Source organism: Myxine glutinosa, chromosome 1, assembly GCF_964187855.1.
Source record: "Myxine glutinosa chromosome 1, kmMyxGlut1.1, whole genome shotgun sequence".
NCBI classification, from domain to species: Eukaryota; Metazoa; Chordata; class Myxini; order Myxiniformes; family Myxinidae; genus Myxine; species Myxine glutinosa.
In genome coordinates, this window is record NC_136261.1 from 217,922,923 (window position 1) to 217,940,413 (window position 17,491).

Below are 17,491 nucleotides of genomic sequence, written 5' to 3' on the forward strand. Positions count from 1 at the left end.
GCAACTCCGCTGCTAGTGTTTCCCGTCTCTCTTTCTGCTGTTCCTTATGTCCTGTTGTGTCCTTCTCTGCGTTCAGTGTACGAATTCTAGCTATTCACGAGTCTCGACAATGTATACAAAAGAAAAAACGCAAGGACAATCGGTCACGCGCTTAATAAATTGATTAGAAATGATCAAGCGCTCAATTTTTCTTAGATATCTGACATCGAAAGAAAGGGTTAACAATATCGTCTCGGAAAAAAAGTTTTTTAAAAATCACAAATATATCTCCTTTTCAACAAAGGACAATGATCAATTGAACCTCAGGCAGCCGTTTCAAAATATTCGAATATGCATTTATTCATTCCATAAAATTAGAATAATTTGTGTTTTAGGTGAAGAAACAGGAGCAATCACTTAAATACTTGGTTGGTCTTCATTTAGCTTTGATCACACACAGCCTTTGTGTGGTGGGTCATCGATGTGATGAGATGGTTGCATTCTTCTACCATGATGGACTCCCAGCACTGGACCAGTTTATCATTCAGTTTGGGGGTTTGAGCGTTTGGTGTTTGAACACATTCAGCTTCCGTTTGACAGTATGACATAGATTCTCTGTTGAGCTTCATTCAGGTGAGTTTGCAGGACAAGATAAAACCAAAATGCCATGTGCAGAAAGCCATGGCGGCATCGACCGTGCACGATGCACGTCTTGCTGGAAGAAGGAAGTCATTGCCCCAAATAGCACCTCAGCATTCGAGATCTTGAAACGCTCCAGCACGTCTTGGTAAATAGACACATTTACTATCTGGTTCAGCAGGAAGAGAGGTCCTGCACCCATGGCACTCATGCCAACCCACACGCCAACCCATACCATCTGGCTTTGCGGGGACTTGACGCTCTGTTGTAGGTTGTTACATCTCTTTTGGAAGGCGCCATACTCGAGATACCTTGTTCACAAGGACGGCAGTAGGTTGGACACCTGGTTGCTTTGACACCATCATCGTTTTATGTGCAAGCAAGTTTTTTGGTAGACTGGAACCGGACGCACTGAGACCATCCGCCCCGCCAGCCGAGCTGCCATCACCTGCTGCCATGCCTTCTTTGCTCGTTCGCCATTCCAAGCTTCATCCCTCAGGCCGCTGGTGCAGACTAGCTGCGTGCATCATGGGCATCTCACCAAAGAAGCTGCCATGGGTAGCCACTGAATTCTGTTATTTTGTTAACTCAATTTCCTTTGTGTCTGGAGAAACATGTTGGGCCAAATTTACGAAAGCTGCTTCGCGAGCATCTTGCTAACACACACTTAACCCTCGAATGGTGACAGACACATCGTTGTATGTGTAGGACATTACATTGCCATACATACCTGGTTTCACATCGCCCGCCTAAATTTCAATTTACAAAGGAAGATAAACAGCCGATTAGTCTGCGAAACACCGCACATATCTCCAGCATCCAATGAAATGATGCACCTGCATATAATCAAAGCGCCACGGACAATTGTTGGAGGGGATTCAGCGCATTGTTCCTCATCGTAGGTTAATCCAGGCCATCTTACTCTCGTTTGAGCAGCCAATGAAATGATTCCTTCAAGAGTCTGTAACTCTGGGCAAATTTGGTGTTGTCATACTTCCCCAGAGGATTGCATCTATCCCGAAGATTCTCAAGACAGTTGGCAAACTGCCCTATTCCTATCCTCTTCTGCTTCCTCCTGAGATAATTCAACCACTCTTAACGCCTCCATATCCACATCCCATGTAAACTACCAATTGGAAGCCGTGCAGTGCTTGCTTCAATGCCTTAAACTGCTGACGTGTAAAATTTCTTTGTTATTACCTCTGCCACCAAAGGTGGATGGAGGTTATGTTTTCACCCCTGCTTGTTTGTTTGTTTGTTTGTGAACAAAATATCTCAAAAAGTTGTGCACGGATTCGGACGAAATTTGGCAGAGATGTAGCGTGTGTGGCAAGGAGGAAATGATTCGATTTTGGTGAAGATCCGGATTCGGATCGGGCTACTAATTTCAATTTTGTTAAACTGATTCTTCACCATTGGGAGATAAGGCCAAAAACTATACATAGCAGGATATCTCAAAAAGTTATGGATGGATTTGGACAAAACTTGGTGGACTCGTTGGGTTTTTGACAAGGGCAAATAGATTCGAATTTGGTGAAGATCCGGATCCAGCTAGTAGAATATTTTAAGTCATTCTTCAACATTGAGTAATATGGCCAACCAGATGGAGGTGTGCTCTCTATTGAGTGCCATTCTAGTTTAAACGCTTGTGATTAGGTTTTGATCGTGAATTAGATAATATAATCACTCTTCGACAATTGTTTACTAACTTTAAACGGGTTATCATCGCATGATTAGTGATTCTACACGTGTCTAACTCTTAAACTGCCTTTCTTAAATTTGGTCCTTACTGATGTGCTTGTGTTTTTATTTATAAAGATTTTTTTTTGAGATGAATGCAAGTTTGAGGGAAGAGAGGTGGAGGTGAGGGAATGGTGAAAAATACACTACATGGCCAAAAGTATGTGGACGCGTGAACATCACACCCGCATGTGCTCGCCGAACATCTCATTCCAAAATCATGGGCATTAATATGGAGTTGGCACTGATGTTGGGCGATGAGGCCTGGCTCACAGTCAGCGTTCCAATTCATCCCAAAGGTATTCGATGGGGTTGAGGTCAGGGCTCTGTGCAGGCCAGTTAAGTTCTTCCACACCGATCTCGACAAACCATATCTGTGTGGACCTCACTTTGTGCACAGGGGCATTGTCATGTTGAAACAGGAAAGAGCCTTCCCCAAACTGTTGCCACAAAGTTGGCAGCACACAATCGTTTAGATTAGAATGTCATTGTATGCTGTAGCATTGTGATTTTCCTTCACTGGAACTAAGGGGCCTCGCCCGAACCATGAAAAACAGCCCAGATCATTATTCCTCCTCTACCAAACTTTACGGTTGGCACTATGCATTCGGGCAGGTAGCGATCTCCTGGCATTTGCCAAACCCAGATACGTCTGTCGGACTGCCAGATGGTGAAGCGTGATTCATCACTCCAGAGAACACATTTCCACTGCTCGATTCCAATGGCGGCGAGCTTTACACCACTCCAGCCGACGCTTGGCATTGCGCATGGTGATCTTAGGCTTGTGTGCAGCTGCTCGGCCATGTAAACCCATTTAATGAAGCTCCCGACGAACAGTTGTTGTGCTGACCTTGCTTGCAGAGGCAGTTTGTAACTTGGTAGTGAGTGTTGCAACCAAGGACAGACGATGTTTATGCGCTACGCGTTTTAGCACTCGGCGGTCCCGTTCTGTGACCTTGTGTGGCCTGCCACTTCGTGGCTGAGCTGTTGTTGCTCCGATACGTTTCCTCTTCACAATAACAGCACTTACAGTTGACCGGGGCAGCTCAAGCAGGGCAGAAATTTGACGAACTGACTTGTTGGAAATGTGGCATCCTATGACCGTGCCACTTTGAAAGTCACTGAGCTCTTCAGTTTATCCCATTCTACTGCCAATGTTTGTCTGTGGAGATTGCATGGCTGCGTGCTTGATGATATACACCTGTCAGCAATGGGTGTGGCTGAAACAGCTGAATCCACTAATTAGAAGGGGTGTCCGCATACTTTTGGCCATTTAGTGTACGTCTTGATAGTCACGTGTGCATTGTACTATGTTTGTTTTGGATATGTGATTTAATACGAGATTTTTTTTGGTTAGCTTTTGTGAGCCAGGCTATTTGCAGGAAATTGAAAACCTGAAAATGTAAAGAAAACTTTCATTATCCTTAGCTCTGCCTTAGGGACAAGGCCAGATGGAATCGCCACCTGTATTCTGAAATCATGTTCTGTTGTTGTTGTGTTCTCAAATCATGTTCTGTTGTTCTTGTGTTCTCAGATATTGTTCTGTTGTTCTTGTGTTCTCAAATCAGGTTATGTTGTTGTTGTGTTCTCAAATCATGTTCTGCTGTTGTGTTCTCAAATATTGTTCTGTTGTTCTTGTGTTCTCAAATATTGTTCTGTTGTTCTTGTGTTCTCAAATCATGTTCTGTTGTTGTTGTGTTCTCAAATATTGTTCTGTTGTTCTTGTGTTCTCAAATATTGTTCTGTTGTTCTTGTGTTCTCAAATATTGTTCTGTTGTTCTTGTGTTCTCAAATCATGTTCTGTTGTTGTTGTTGTGTTCTCAAATCATGTTCTGTTGTTCTTGTGTTCTCAAATCATGTTCTGTTGTTGTTGTGTTCTCAAATATTGTTGTGTTGTTCTTGTGTTCTCAAATATTGTTCTGTTGTTCTTGTGTTCTCAAATATTGTTCTGTTGTTCTTGTGTTCTCAAATCTTGTTCTGTTGTTCTTGTGTTCTCAAATATTGTTCTGTTGTTCATGTGTTCTCAAATATTGTTCTGTTGTTCTTGTGTTCTCAAATCATGTTCTGTTGTTCTTGTGTTCTCAAATATTGTTCTGTTGTTCTTGTGTTCTCAAATCTTGTTCTGTTGTTCTTGTGTTCTCAAATCATGTTCTGTTGTTCATGTGTTCTCAAATATTGTTCTGTTGTTGTTGTGTTCTCAAATCTTGTTCTGTTGTTCTTGTGTTCTCAAATCATGTTCTGTTGTTCATGTGTTCTCAAATATTGTTCTGTTATTCTTGTGTTCTCAAATCATGTTCTGTTGTTCTTGTGTTCTCAAATATTGTTCTGTTGTTCTTGTGTTCTCAAATCTTGTTCTGTTGTTCTTGTGTTCTCAAATCATGTTCTGCTGTTCATGTGTTCTCAAATATTGTTCTGTTATTCTTGTGTTCTCAAATATTGTTCTGTTGTTCTCGTGTTCTCAAATATTGTTCTGTTGTTCTTGTGTTCTCAAATCATGTTCTGTTGTTCTTGTGTTCTCAGATATTGTTCTATTGTTGTTGTGTTCTCAAATCTTGTTCTGTTGTTCTTGTGTTCTCAAATCATGTTCTGTTGTTCATGTGTTCTCAAATCATGTTCTGTTGTTCTTGTGTTCTCAAATATTGTTCTATTGTTGTTGTGTTCTCAAATATTGTTCTGTTGTTCTTGTGTTCTCAAATCATGTTCTGTTCTTGTGTTCTCAAATATTGTTCTATTGTTGTTGTGTTCTCAAATATTGTTCTGTTGTTCTTGTGTTCTCAAATATTGTTCTGTTGTTCTTGTGTTCTCAAATCATGTTCTGTTGTTCTTGTGTTCTCAAATCATGTTCTGTTGTTCTTGTGTTCTCAGATATTGTTCTATTGTTGTTGTGTTCTCAAATCTTGTTCTGTTGTTCTTGTGTTCTCAAATCATGTTCTGTTGTTCATGTGTTCTCAAATCATGTTCTGTTGTTCTTGTGTTCTCAAATATTGTTCTATTGTTGTTGTGTTCTCAAATATTGTTCTGTTGTTCTTGTGTTCTCAAATCATGTTCTGTTCTTGTGTTCTCAAATATTGTTCTATTGTTGTTGTGTTCTCAAATATTGTTCTGTTGTTCTTGTGTTCTCAAATATTGTTCTGTTGTTCTTGTGTTCTCAAATCATGTTCTGTTGTTCTTGTGTTCTCAAATATTGTTCTGTTGTTCTTGTGTTCTCAAATATTGTTCTGTTGTTCTTGTGTTCTCAAATATTGTTCTGTTGTTCTTGTGTTCTCAAATATTGTTCTGTTGTTCTTGCTCCTTCTTTGTCTGCACTTGTCAGCTTGTCCTTCACAGGCGACCACCTACTATTTGCAGACGGCCAACATTTCCACACGAAGGAAGGGTACAAAACCTGTTCACTCAACTGCGCTCCTTTAAGCTTACTTCCAGTTGTGAGCAAAGCCATGAAATCCATCGCCACAGTCGACATTATCATTCCTCTTTTTAAATGTCTGAGTCTGATCTACAGTTTGGATGCCATCCCTTTTCTCTATGCCGATTCTTCACTCTCAATAATGGAAGGACACCGAGAACCTTGAAGGAGATGTCAAGGTTTTGTCTCTAGACACAATCCAGCCCTTTGACAACATCTGGCAACCCACCTTGCTCATGACGATTTCTGCCTGTCACATCCAAGAGCCTTTCTTCCTGCCTCTCTGGCTCTGTGTTCACACAATCGGTGGACAGCTTGCAACTGTGTCCTTTTTGTCATCGTCCAGTGAAGGGTGGAGTACCCCAAGGCAGCATATTGTGTCCACCTGTGTTTGTCTTCCTAAATTACCTCTGATACATTAGGTATCCTTTTAAACTTTTCAGATCATTACACATGGTACCGCATTGCATTGCCAGACCAGCAGAGTAGAGCATCCCTCTTCGCAGACCTGGAAAGAATCAAATGCTCCTCCGATACATATAACGTATAATCCATGCAAGTGTCACATTCTCCACTTATCCCTCCAGTTGAATCATCTTGTGAATATCTCCATCTCTTTCCTTGTTCAGTCCTTGGAAGCTCAGACCCTCAAAAGTGTAGGCTCCACCATTAGCCGCAATCTTTCCTGGACAGACAATTTGTTAAAGCTTTCCTCCAAAGCCAGCTCCAGACCATAAATCTTACATTGTGCAAAGTTGTTCATCTGGAAATCTGAAATCACAATCTACAAGGCCTTGGTCCATAGCTCGATGGGATGATGCTCTTGCAGCACACCTCTCTCTCTCTCTCACTCCTGAATGATGTGGAGTCCAATGCTTTCAACACCATTGCCATTTTCCACAAAGAAAAAGACATGATATGTTACACTCATTGCAGAGAGGTGGCTGACTTTCCTGTTTTACACCACTTCTTCCTCTCTTCTCATATTAATTCACCTGCTCTTTCAGCCCTTTGCCCTCTCCGGGCCTTCCAGTATGCTTGTATTCTTCTGGTATCCCCTTCCTGGTTCACCTCTCAAATTGTGACTTGCTGCTCACTTCCACTTTCTTCCTATTTTCCCCACCTGTGGAATAACTTCCCTGACTCAGTACTATCGCACTCTTCACTCCCAGGCTTGAAGACGGCAACTCGCTGCCTTCGGTCTTCCATCCTGATGTTAAGTTTTTTTTTTCTTCCAATTCCGATTTCACCTTCTTCCACCCACCAACTCTTACCTGCAGGTTAATATATTTCTCTATTTCCTGCCCTATTTTTCCATTCATTTGAGCACCCGTTTGTGTCCGGTGGTTTCCTCACCATCCCGCTGTTACCGTCCTCTTAAGCCTGGTGTTTGCTTAATGGTTAAGGTGGCTGGCTTAAGGTTATAGGGTCTTGAGTTAAAGCCACTGTTGTGTCGTTGAATTAACACCAGGCGGGTCGACTCAGCCTGTCATCCTTCCAAGGTTGGCAAAATGAGTACCAGCTAGCTGGTAAGGGGACACTGCATCAACAGCTCAGCCATGTTTCCAGAAAAAAGTGATGCAGCCAAGCAGCCACAGGCTGCATTCAAATAGACAAATAAAATAAATAAAACCCTCCTCCATCCACTCTGTTACCTTAGCCTGGTGTTGGCTTAGCGGTTGGGGTGCTGGCTTGGGATCCTAGGATCTTGGGTTCAAATCCCGGTCGATCGCTGAATTAACGCCAGGGGGGTTGACTCAGCCTGTTCATCCTTCCGAGGTCGACAAATTGAGTACCAGTTCACTGGTAATTCCCTGTGTGTCGCAAGAGGCGACTAACAGGATTGGTGGCAGGAAGGGCATCCGGCCATAAAACATAGCTTCAAAAAGGGGACCAGGGTGCCCGAAAAAAGGCCAACCCCCGCTCCGTGGGTAAAAAATGGCCTCTAAAGGTGGTGTCTGTGTGGTGCCTACTTTGTTACCTTGCTCTTCCGTGAACCTAGATTTTGTATCCAAAAATTAGAATTTACTGATCACACTCCCATTTGGAAAAATATAATAAAGGCACAAATACAATAATTGTTTCCTGGAGATTGGGTTGAAGAGTAACTTGTCGACAAGATTTAAGGGCATTACCTTGTGAATGAGAGACTTCATGATACAGAGCCTTTTCCTTTTACCTCCATTTTACTATGCTTCTCTAATATATTTCCACCCCTTCTTTCTTCAGGGCAGGGCTTTGACCGCCACCTTTTCGCTCTTCGGCGTCTCACAATGCAGCAGAATGGAGGTGATGCAACCCAAGTCCCTGCGTTCTATCAAGATCCTGCTTATGCTCGACTCAACCACATCATTCTGTCCACCAGCACACTCTCAAGCGATGCTGTTACCTTGGGCGGGTTTGCTCCTGTAACACCTAATGGCCTAGGTGTCGCGTACGGAATTCACAACGATTGGATTGGTTGCAATGTCAGCGCATACACGTCACAAAACGTTCCCGACCTAATGCGGGCCCTTGACATGAGTTTGCAGGAGATTGGAGATGTTCTACTTGGGAAGGATTTGAAAAAATAAGTAGGCCAAGTGGTTCCGCTGAGAGTCGGCTTGCAATGTTTGTTGAAGGAAAATAAATGTTGCGCATTGGTATGTTGTCACTGCCACAGCCATTGTGATCAATTTGATTGCAAGTGGATGTGCATGTCGAAATGATTACATGATGTCACTTTGATTTCACTCGCTTGGCTGACAATTCCAGTGGAAAACTTAGAGCAGCACTCGATAGAGCACATACCTCCGCCAGGCTGAACAGTTTATGTTTTGTATCCCACTGATAGGCTGGCTCTGGATCCGGACCTGAACCAAAATCGAATTGGCTTGTTCTTGTCGCCGAACCAACTCGTCCACCAAGTTTCGTCATAACTAGGCCACAACCTTTTGAGATATCATGCTATGTATCATTTTTGGCCCTATCACTCAACGATGAAAAATCACTTTTTTTAATTTCATATTTGGATCTTCACAATAATCTATTCAATTCGTCCTTGTCACACACCCAACCTGTCTGTCCACCAAGTTCCGTATGAATCCGTCCATAACTTTTGGAGGTATCTTGCTCGGTCAAACACGCAGACAGAGGTGAAAACATAACTTCCGTCCATCTTCGGGTGCGGAGGTAATGAGAGTGGATTTGATTGGGAAATTCTCAACATTTTGAAACGAGAGTGCAGATTGCAAAGCGAACCCCCAACTGTTCTTTATTCTTTTACATCTTTCATGGAAATATATAAAATAAATTGGATTTGGTGAAATCTAATCTCATGGGTATTTATTCTTGTTTTGAATCATGTGATAAGTAATGAAGCTGTCGTGCGAATCATCTTCTATAAATTCACCAAATGTCCGTCCGTCTGTCTGTATGTCCGTCCATTCCCAGGTACCGCAAAAACGGCTGAACCGATCGCAACCAAATTTTGGGTGGGTAATCCTGGGACCCCCTGGAGTAAAATAGGCTATATTGTTTTTACAATTTCAGCTTTGGTCTCCAGCATTTTCAGGTTTGGACTCCCGCCAAACGTTATTGTCCCGGGTACCGCAAAAACGGCTGCACCGGTCGCAACGATAAACCTCCATGCCCGGGGGATTCCCACGGGTGACCCCACTAGTTTTTTTTGATATAATAACCTCATTTTTTAGCAAAGAAACTTCACAAAACATGCCTTCTGTTTTCTAATGTAGGACTTCTAATGTGGAGGTTTATTAGTCCCCTACCTGGAGGGGACTATAGGTTTGCTCTCCGTCTGTCCGTCCGTCCGTCGCACCGGTGGTTTTCTGCATTTTTTTTCCATAACCTTTAACATATTCAACTGAAACTTGTCCCTTATGTCCCTTGCCATATAACATATGGTAAGGGACATGCATTGTAAAGCAATTCTCCCCCTTGTTAAACATATTTAATAATTGCAATGAGAGCTTACTGTAATGTTGTTCTCAATATTGTCCAATGTCCATGCTTGTTTTTCGATTAGACTCGGGCCAAAAGCTTTCCCCGGTCGAATCCGCGAGAAGATGGGAATAATTGTGGCCGTGAAAGAAAGAACAACTTGTTTGCAATGATCATGCTTGAAAATAGCTCACCGATTGTGATCCGTTTCCAGTTCCAATGTTTCATCATTGAGGCGTTTTCAACAAAATGTCTGAAGGTTTATTTACGATACGAGCAGTTTGCCCACACTTTGGGTGGAGGGAGTGTGTGGATTATTTCCTCGATAAAGTATATGTAGTAAATTAAACCTGACTAATGTAAATTAAACCTGATGGATGTTTGTATGGTGTCATTTTTTGCAAATGCCATGAAAATGACAAACCCTTTATTGATTGATTCAAAACAATAACATACAAGAATCTCAGGAAAGAAAGAGGCAGGGAATCTTAGGATGTGTTACGGATTCGGCCCTCGTTATGGTTGTTGTTATCATTGTTGGTTCTAGATATTATGCTTATTGTGACTTAAGGGAAAGGGGTGTTGTGGTTAAAAGATTTAAAAGCGCTCCTGGTAAAATGTGGCCGGAAATCCGGATCGTGACCGGAAGAGGTGGAGCGAGGAGAAAAAGGCGGGAGGAGATCGAAAAGAGACGTGGTTGTTGAAGCTCCGGCCCGAGCGTTCGACGTACAGTGCGAGTGAACTTTGCGTCCTTGAAGGGAAGTTCGGGCGATAAGAAATATCGCCGGAGTGCGTGGAGCCTGTGTCGTCGGGTAATCTCATTGAGGTTCCGGAGGATCCGGGCCTCAAAGCCCGGGTTGGAGTGAAAGCCGTCCGCCATCTTCGCCATGCGAGCAACCTGCAGTGAACAGGTTTTTGTCGTGTCGGCTGGGCATTATTCCCCGGTGGTTTGCCGGGGACGGCTGTGCCAGAAAGGGGCACGTGAGAATTATACGGAGGCTCGCGGATTGAACCACAATGTATATGTCGGAGCGCGTCTTTGTGAGGTTCCTTTCCACCGCTGTGTTGCTGGGTGCTGAACAACGTGACCTCGGGGTCGTCTCGCTCGCCTACGCCTCAATTGACCATCGGGCCTTGACTCCCCGATCGCGGGAGCGCACAGAGACATTGGGAATTCGCCTTGGAGGGGTGCAGAGACATTGGGGAGGTGCCGTGAGTGTGGGGTTAAGGGGCTTGACAAGGATATCATCGTAAGATTTGAAAGTAGGGGTGATTGCCCCCATTGTTGTATGGCTCTTTGTGTGTGATTTATAATATATTATTGTTTGTTTATAACCTGGTGTGGTTGCATTATTGATTTGACTGTTTCATTTGCTGGTTCCATTGAGGGTTTCATTATTTGCTGGATTTCAACCAAGGATAACACATCTTTCTGCCGGGGACCCTCTCGGGGTTCGGAGGTCCACCGAGACCAGAGGTAAGGGGGGGGGGGGGGGACCCCGTAACAGATGCCACGGGCACGCATTGCCCCCTTCGTCTGCATGGGGTCAGTAAAGCACTTGCGCTATGCCATGTGTACAGTGAAAACTTGCAAGTCATCTCCACACCTAAGCTTGCTGTTGGCGTAACGTGTAAGGTGTCTGGCTTGAGGTCCTGAGGTTGAGCCCCTGTCAATCCATTGAATTAACACTAGGCGTTATCCTTCCGAGGTCAACAAAATAAGGACAAGCTGACTGGCGATGTGGGCGCATTGCATCAGCGGTACAGCTGCGCCCCCCCCCCCCCCCCACAGAAAATGATGCAGCCACGCAGCCACAAGATGCATATGAACCACCATCTCACCAGCTGGCTTGTAATACACCCTCCCACCACTAGGTGGTGCCATATGGAAAATATCGTGGTTGATGACAAACAAATACCGTATTTTCGGTTTTATGATATGGAAAGTAGAATGAATAACCGACTGCAAAATAAATCGAGCAAAGAACCAAGGACGATCCAGCATTTTTATTGTGCACAGAAGGAAATGCATGAAATACGTTGAAAAACAAAACAAGAAACTTGACATGTTACAAGAATAAACTCCTCTTCACAAAACTGTTCCAATAGAACAATAGATCTTTCATCGTTAGAATTCTACTTTTTACAGATCAATTCTATATAATTAATATGGCATGGATGAGGGTTCAGTAGCACTGATAAAGATTAACTTAATAACTCGGCTACCATTTTATAAAATATGCAGACTCTTCAACCAGCACTTCAAAACATGCTTTCTGCGAGAAAAGAAAGTATCGGAATGAAAATCTACCGCTGGCAATAAAAGTACAATCAAATACTTTATACTGTACGAATAACATCTGACTTGTACATATAAAGACTAACCTTTCACCGTCAATGGCGTGAATGTATTACTTATTATAAGGATTACTGATGTTATTCTTGGATAAAATTTTACTGGGAAAAACTCTTGGAAAGAGGACAACTTTGGATATGGATATCTGGCTCACCCTCACTGCTGACATTACTGAGTCCTTGGAAGAAAAACAAAAATAGCGGAAGCCAAATGGGCAAGAGAACCAAAAATATAGAGCAGTACAATTGGTGTGGAAAGGTTTGTGTGCCAAGAATAAGCAGGATGGGGTCAGGTGTTTTAAATGTCATTGAGTGCAGTCATATGTTGAAGATGTCTCGTGAGGGTTTGTAAATATGGAGTGGACCATTTCTCGTGAGGGTTTGTAAATATGGAGTGGACCATTTCTCGTGAGGGTTTGTTTATATGGAGTGGACCATTTCTCGTGAGGGTTTGTAAATATGAAGTGGACCATTTCTCGTGAGGGTTTGTAAATATGGAGTGGACCATTTCTCGTGAGGGTTTGTTTATATGGAGTGGACCATTTCTCGTGAGGGTTTGTAAATATGAAGTGGACCATTTCTCGTGAGGGTTTGTAAATATGGAGTGGACCATTTCTCGTGAGGGTTTGTAAATATGGAGTGGACCATTTCTCGTGAGGGTTTGTAAATATGAAGGGGACCATTTCTCGTGAGGGTTTGTAAATATGGAGTGGACCATTTCTCGTGAGGGTTTGTAAATATGGAGTGGACCATTTCTCGTGAGGGTTTGTAAATATGGAGTGGACCATTTCTCGTGAGGGTTTGTAAATATGGAGTGGACCATTTCTTGTGAGGGTTTGTTAAATATGAAGTGGACCATTTCTCGTGAGGGTTTGTAAATATGAAGTGGACCATTTCTCGTGAGGGTTTGTAAATATGGAGTGGACCATTTCTCGTGAGGGTTTGTAAATATGGAGTGGACCATTTCTCGTGCGGGTTTGTAAATATGGAGTGGACCATTTCTCGTGAGGGTTTGTAAATATGGAGTGGACCATTTCTCGTGAGGGTTTGTAAATATGGAGTGGACCATTTCTCATGAGGGTTTGTAAATATGGAGTGGACCATTTCTCGTGAGGGTTTGTTTATATGGAGTGGACCATTTTTTGTGAGGGTTTGTTCAATATGAAGTGGAATACACCTCCCCCCTTTCCTCCATTCCAGGAGAAATGGGGGGGGGGGGGGTGGGGGGTTGATAATGGTTCAAGGAATAACACTGTTGTCCTCCTTGCAGAAGTATGAAAAAGATGGCATCTCTTGTTGGTAAAAAACAAAATGGCGATGTGTGTAATGTCACCGTGTATAATGCAAACCACAATAATAATGGGTGACTCACTCAGATGTTGCACAAATTCTTGCCCTTTTTTCTTCTTCTTCTTCTTCCCATATTTCTTTCTAATGGCTTTGGCGCCTGGAACTCCGGAGCCCTTCATAAGTACTCCGTCTATTAAAACAAGGTTGTTGTCATCTGAAAAATAGTCATCCTCGTCTCCTGCAGCCATGACCAGTACTTCTTTGTCTGCACCCACGTTCGTGGAAGAAAGGACATTCAATCATCACCATGTTCAACATGAAGTGAATATTCATGATTGAACCAACAGGCCTCCAAACACAAACCTTAACCTTATACCAACCCATCATGCCCTCGCTCGTGACACTAAATTGGTATTTGATGCCAAAGAACATGCTCAATTCTTCACACTCATGAGCTCTGCTTTCTCTACTCTCCCTGGAAGATGTTGCGATCTGGATCTGTGTCCTTGGTCTAATACTAACACGTTTGTTCAGCATATGACTCGCAATGTTGTCTGAACCACCGAAACTGTCATGGATGTAGGAGGTGGTGATTGAGACCTCTAGTCTAGTAGGAAGACTAGGTCCCCCTGCACCCCCCGGAGATATACTTCTAATCAGTGTTTCTAGATTGGAAAAAATGTGTAGAAAATGACTAGCTATGGCCCCAAGCTGAAAAAATGTCCCACATACCATTTTTATGCAAATTACTGCTGCAAATTTTATGCAAAATTATGCAAATTTTATGCAAATTTTTGATGAGGAGTAGAGTTGAGGGGTCTTTGAGGGCTTCATCGAGGTGCTCTCGGTTGCAAGACTGGGTCATTCTGAGAAGCACAGCAGGGTCAGAGATCATGATGTTCTCCTCCTCAGTGAATCTCTCCATCAACAGCCTCTCCATTGCCTCACACACTGTTTTGAGGCAAAAGAGGGACTTTGCGTAGGCCTTTCCACTGAGAACACCTTTGAGAGATCCACTTGTTACTAGTTGTGCCTCAAAGAGAATCTCTGCATATCCAGAACCACGCATCTTGTGTCCAGTGAGCATCCCGATGTAGTTCATGGATGTGTGGAAGGGTCCAATCGTTACTACATGACTAGCAAATTCATTTGGCCAGCGCCAGATGATGGGAAGGGCTTTCATGCAGACACCCAGATCAAATGTATTCAGGACCCATCTCTGACCCACCTCAGCAGTTGCTGCCTCGGAACGCTTCAGTAGCTCACGAACAACTGCGTTGTCTGTGATCGGTCTGTGCCTGGTGCCTGCATGGCATGGCAATGGCCTGCAGCCTGTGCCTGGGCTAGGGGGTTTCACCTCTGCAACTGGTTCTCCCCCACCCAGCAAATCAACAGTCGACTACTGCACGCCTATCCACCAACCGATCACAGACAACGCAGTTGTTCGTGAGCTACTGAAGCGTTCCGAGGCAGCAACTGCTGAGGTGGGTCAGAGATGGGTCCTGAATACATTTGATCTGGGTGTCTGCATGAAAGCCCTTCCCATCATCTGGCGCTGGCCAAATGAATTTGCTAGTCATGTAGTAACGATTGGACCCTTCCACACATCCATGAACTACATCGGGATGCTCACTGGACACAAGATGCGTGGTTCTGGATATGCAGAGATTCTCTTTGAGGCACAACTAGTAACAAGTGGATCTCTCAAAGGTGTTCTCAGTGGAAAGGCCTACGCAAAGTCCCTCTTTTGCCTCAAAACAGTGTGTGAGGCAATGGAGAGGCTGTTGATGGAGAGATTCACTGAGGAGGAGAACATCATGATCTCTGACCCTGCTGTGCTTCTCAGAATGACCCAGTCTTGCAACCGAGAGCACCTCGATGAAGCCCTCAAAGACCCCTCAACTCTACTCCTCATCAAAAATTTGCATAAAATTTGCATAATTTTGCATAAAATTTGCAGCAGTAATTTGCATAAAAATGGTATGTGGGACATTTTTTCAGCTTGGGGCCATAGCTAGTCATTTTCTACACATTTTTTCCAATCTAGAAACACTGATTAGAAGTATATCTCCGGGGGGTGCAGGGGGACCTAGTCTTCCTACTAGACTACTCACTCGATTTTTTTTTTTGTATACAGAATCGAGGCTCGTGAAAGAGCTGACATTTACTTCACAAACAAATCAACCAGACAAACAAATTATATAAAAAGAGGGAGCGGAAGACAAGAGAAGAGGAAGCACACAAACACTTGAGAGCACACAACATTTAAGAGCAGGGAGATGTGTGGGAGGGAGAGGGCTTGGGGGGAGGAGGCGTGGGAAGGGGGAGGGGGGTGGGAGAAGTATAAAACACAAGGACACCAAGGACTTCCAGGACAGAAGTTGGTATTTCAAAAAAGTGGAATTGGGGTGAAATTAGCGGGGATAGAACAGATCAAGGTTTTGGATGGGGGAAGATAAGAGATGGTGGTGAACAGCTGTTTTAAAGACCTGGAGGGTGGAGTGGGATTGAAGAGAGTGAGGGAGTTTGTTCCAGAGGCGGGAGAAAAGAGGAATGAAGGAGTGAAGGTGAGCAGAGAGTCTTGATTTTGGCAGTTTTACCATAAGAGGGTTGCAGGTAGATCTTGTGCGACCTGTAGAAATATTTGCGGGACAGAGCCCAGAGAGAGCTGGGGGGGGGGGGGGCAAGGCCAGAGAGGAGTCGATAGAAGACGGAAAGACCACCAACCTGCCTGCGGTGAGTGAGTGAGAGGCCCTTGGAGTTAGCTTCATCGCGGGAGATTCCAATGATTCTGAATGCTTAGGTTTCAACAGCGTGAAGACGAGCTACGTGTGAGGCAGGAGCACCAGCCCAGAGGGGAGAGCAGTATTCCATTGAGCTGCGGATGAAAGCCTTGTATGTGGTGAGGAGCTCAGGTGTGCCAAGGAAGGACCGCACGACGGAGGATGCCCAGTCGGCGACTGGCTTTGGAGGCCAGATTTGAAATGTGGTTTTCCCAGGAAAGATCATGGCAGATAGTGAGACCCAAAAGCTTGAGTGACAGAACTTCTTGGAGAGGATTATTCAGAAAGTGGATGGGAGGGTTATCCAGTCGGTCTTTTCGGAGAGACATCGTAAGAGTGTGAGATTTGTCAGGATTGAAAGACATGTTCCACTTGTTTGCCCAGTCTGTGATTTTGTACACCTTCACTCCTTCATTCCTCTTTTCTCCCGCCTCTGGAACAAACTCCCTCACTCTGTTCAATCCCACTCCTCCCCCCAGGTATTTAAAACAGCTGTTCACCACCATCTCCGATCTTCCCCCATCCAAAACCTTGATCTCTTCTACCCCCGTTAATTCACCCCAGATCCACTTTTTTTAAATTTAAATATCGACTTCTCTCCTAGAAGTTCCAACAGTGTCCACGTGTTTTACACTTTCCCACTTCCCCCCCCCCCCCCCCCCCGCCTTCTCATGCCTCCTACGCCAATCCCTCTCCCTCCCACAGATCGTTGTCGCTGTTCGCTACTGTTGTACTTGTGTGCTTCCCTCTCTCTCCCCATCTTGTCTCCCGCTCCCTTTTTTTGTATGTTTTGTGTGTCCGTATGTTGTTGCTTTTTGTGATTGATGTTAGCTCTCACACGAGCCTCGATCTTGTATTGTTAAAATAAAATATATATAATAAAAAAAGACAGGTATTCGTGGAAAAGTCATGACCCTTCATAGGGTGTGGAACATGCATTGAGCACGAAAATAAAATGTAGCCACACTAGTGCGGACAATGCAATACGTTTTTTGGAAGTTTGTCACTTCCTTATTCATATGATTACAAGTTGACTATACTAGGGCATGCCCGTACGTGGGTGCCCGTTCCTTGCCAAAAAAAAAAAAAAACGCTACCCGTACGCTCTACCCCGCCCGTACGCCCGTAAACAAAAAAAACAACGCTCTTCGCTTCCGCCCTTCGCTCTGACTGAATTGGGAGAAATAATGCGCATAAGAAATCGAGAAATTATTATTTTCTCCGGAAGAAATCGAATTACGAACCGTAATGGCGCAGGCTCTCGGGCTCGCAACAACGCGTTCTGTGATTGGCTGCCGGAAGTGAAGTCTTCACTGTCGCAAATGTGAAGCGATGAATACGATGAATCGCAAATTAGTTT

At 43.9% G+C, this 17,491-nt stretch overlaps 1 long non-coding RNA gene across 1 annotated transcript in view; it reads left to right on the forward strand.

The window, feature by feature from the left end:
• LOC137434119 (uncharacterized) overlaps positions 1–9,076 on the forward strand; it is a 26,171-nt gene extending 17,095 nt beyond the window's left edge. Inside the window, exon 3 of the long non-coding RNA XR_010985792.2 lies at positions 7,994–9,076. This is a non-coding gene — a long non-coding RNA (uncharacterized LOC137434119). The remainder of the gene's footprint in view (positions 1–7,993) is intronic.
• Positions 9,077–17,491: the final 8,415 nt, after the last annotated feature.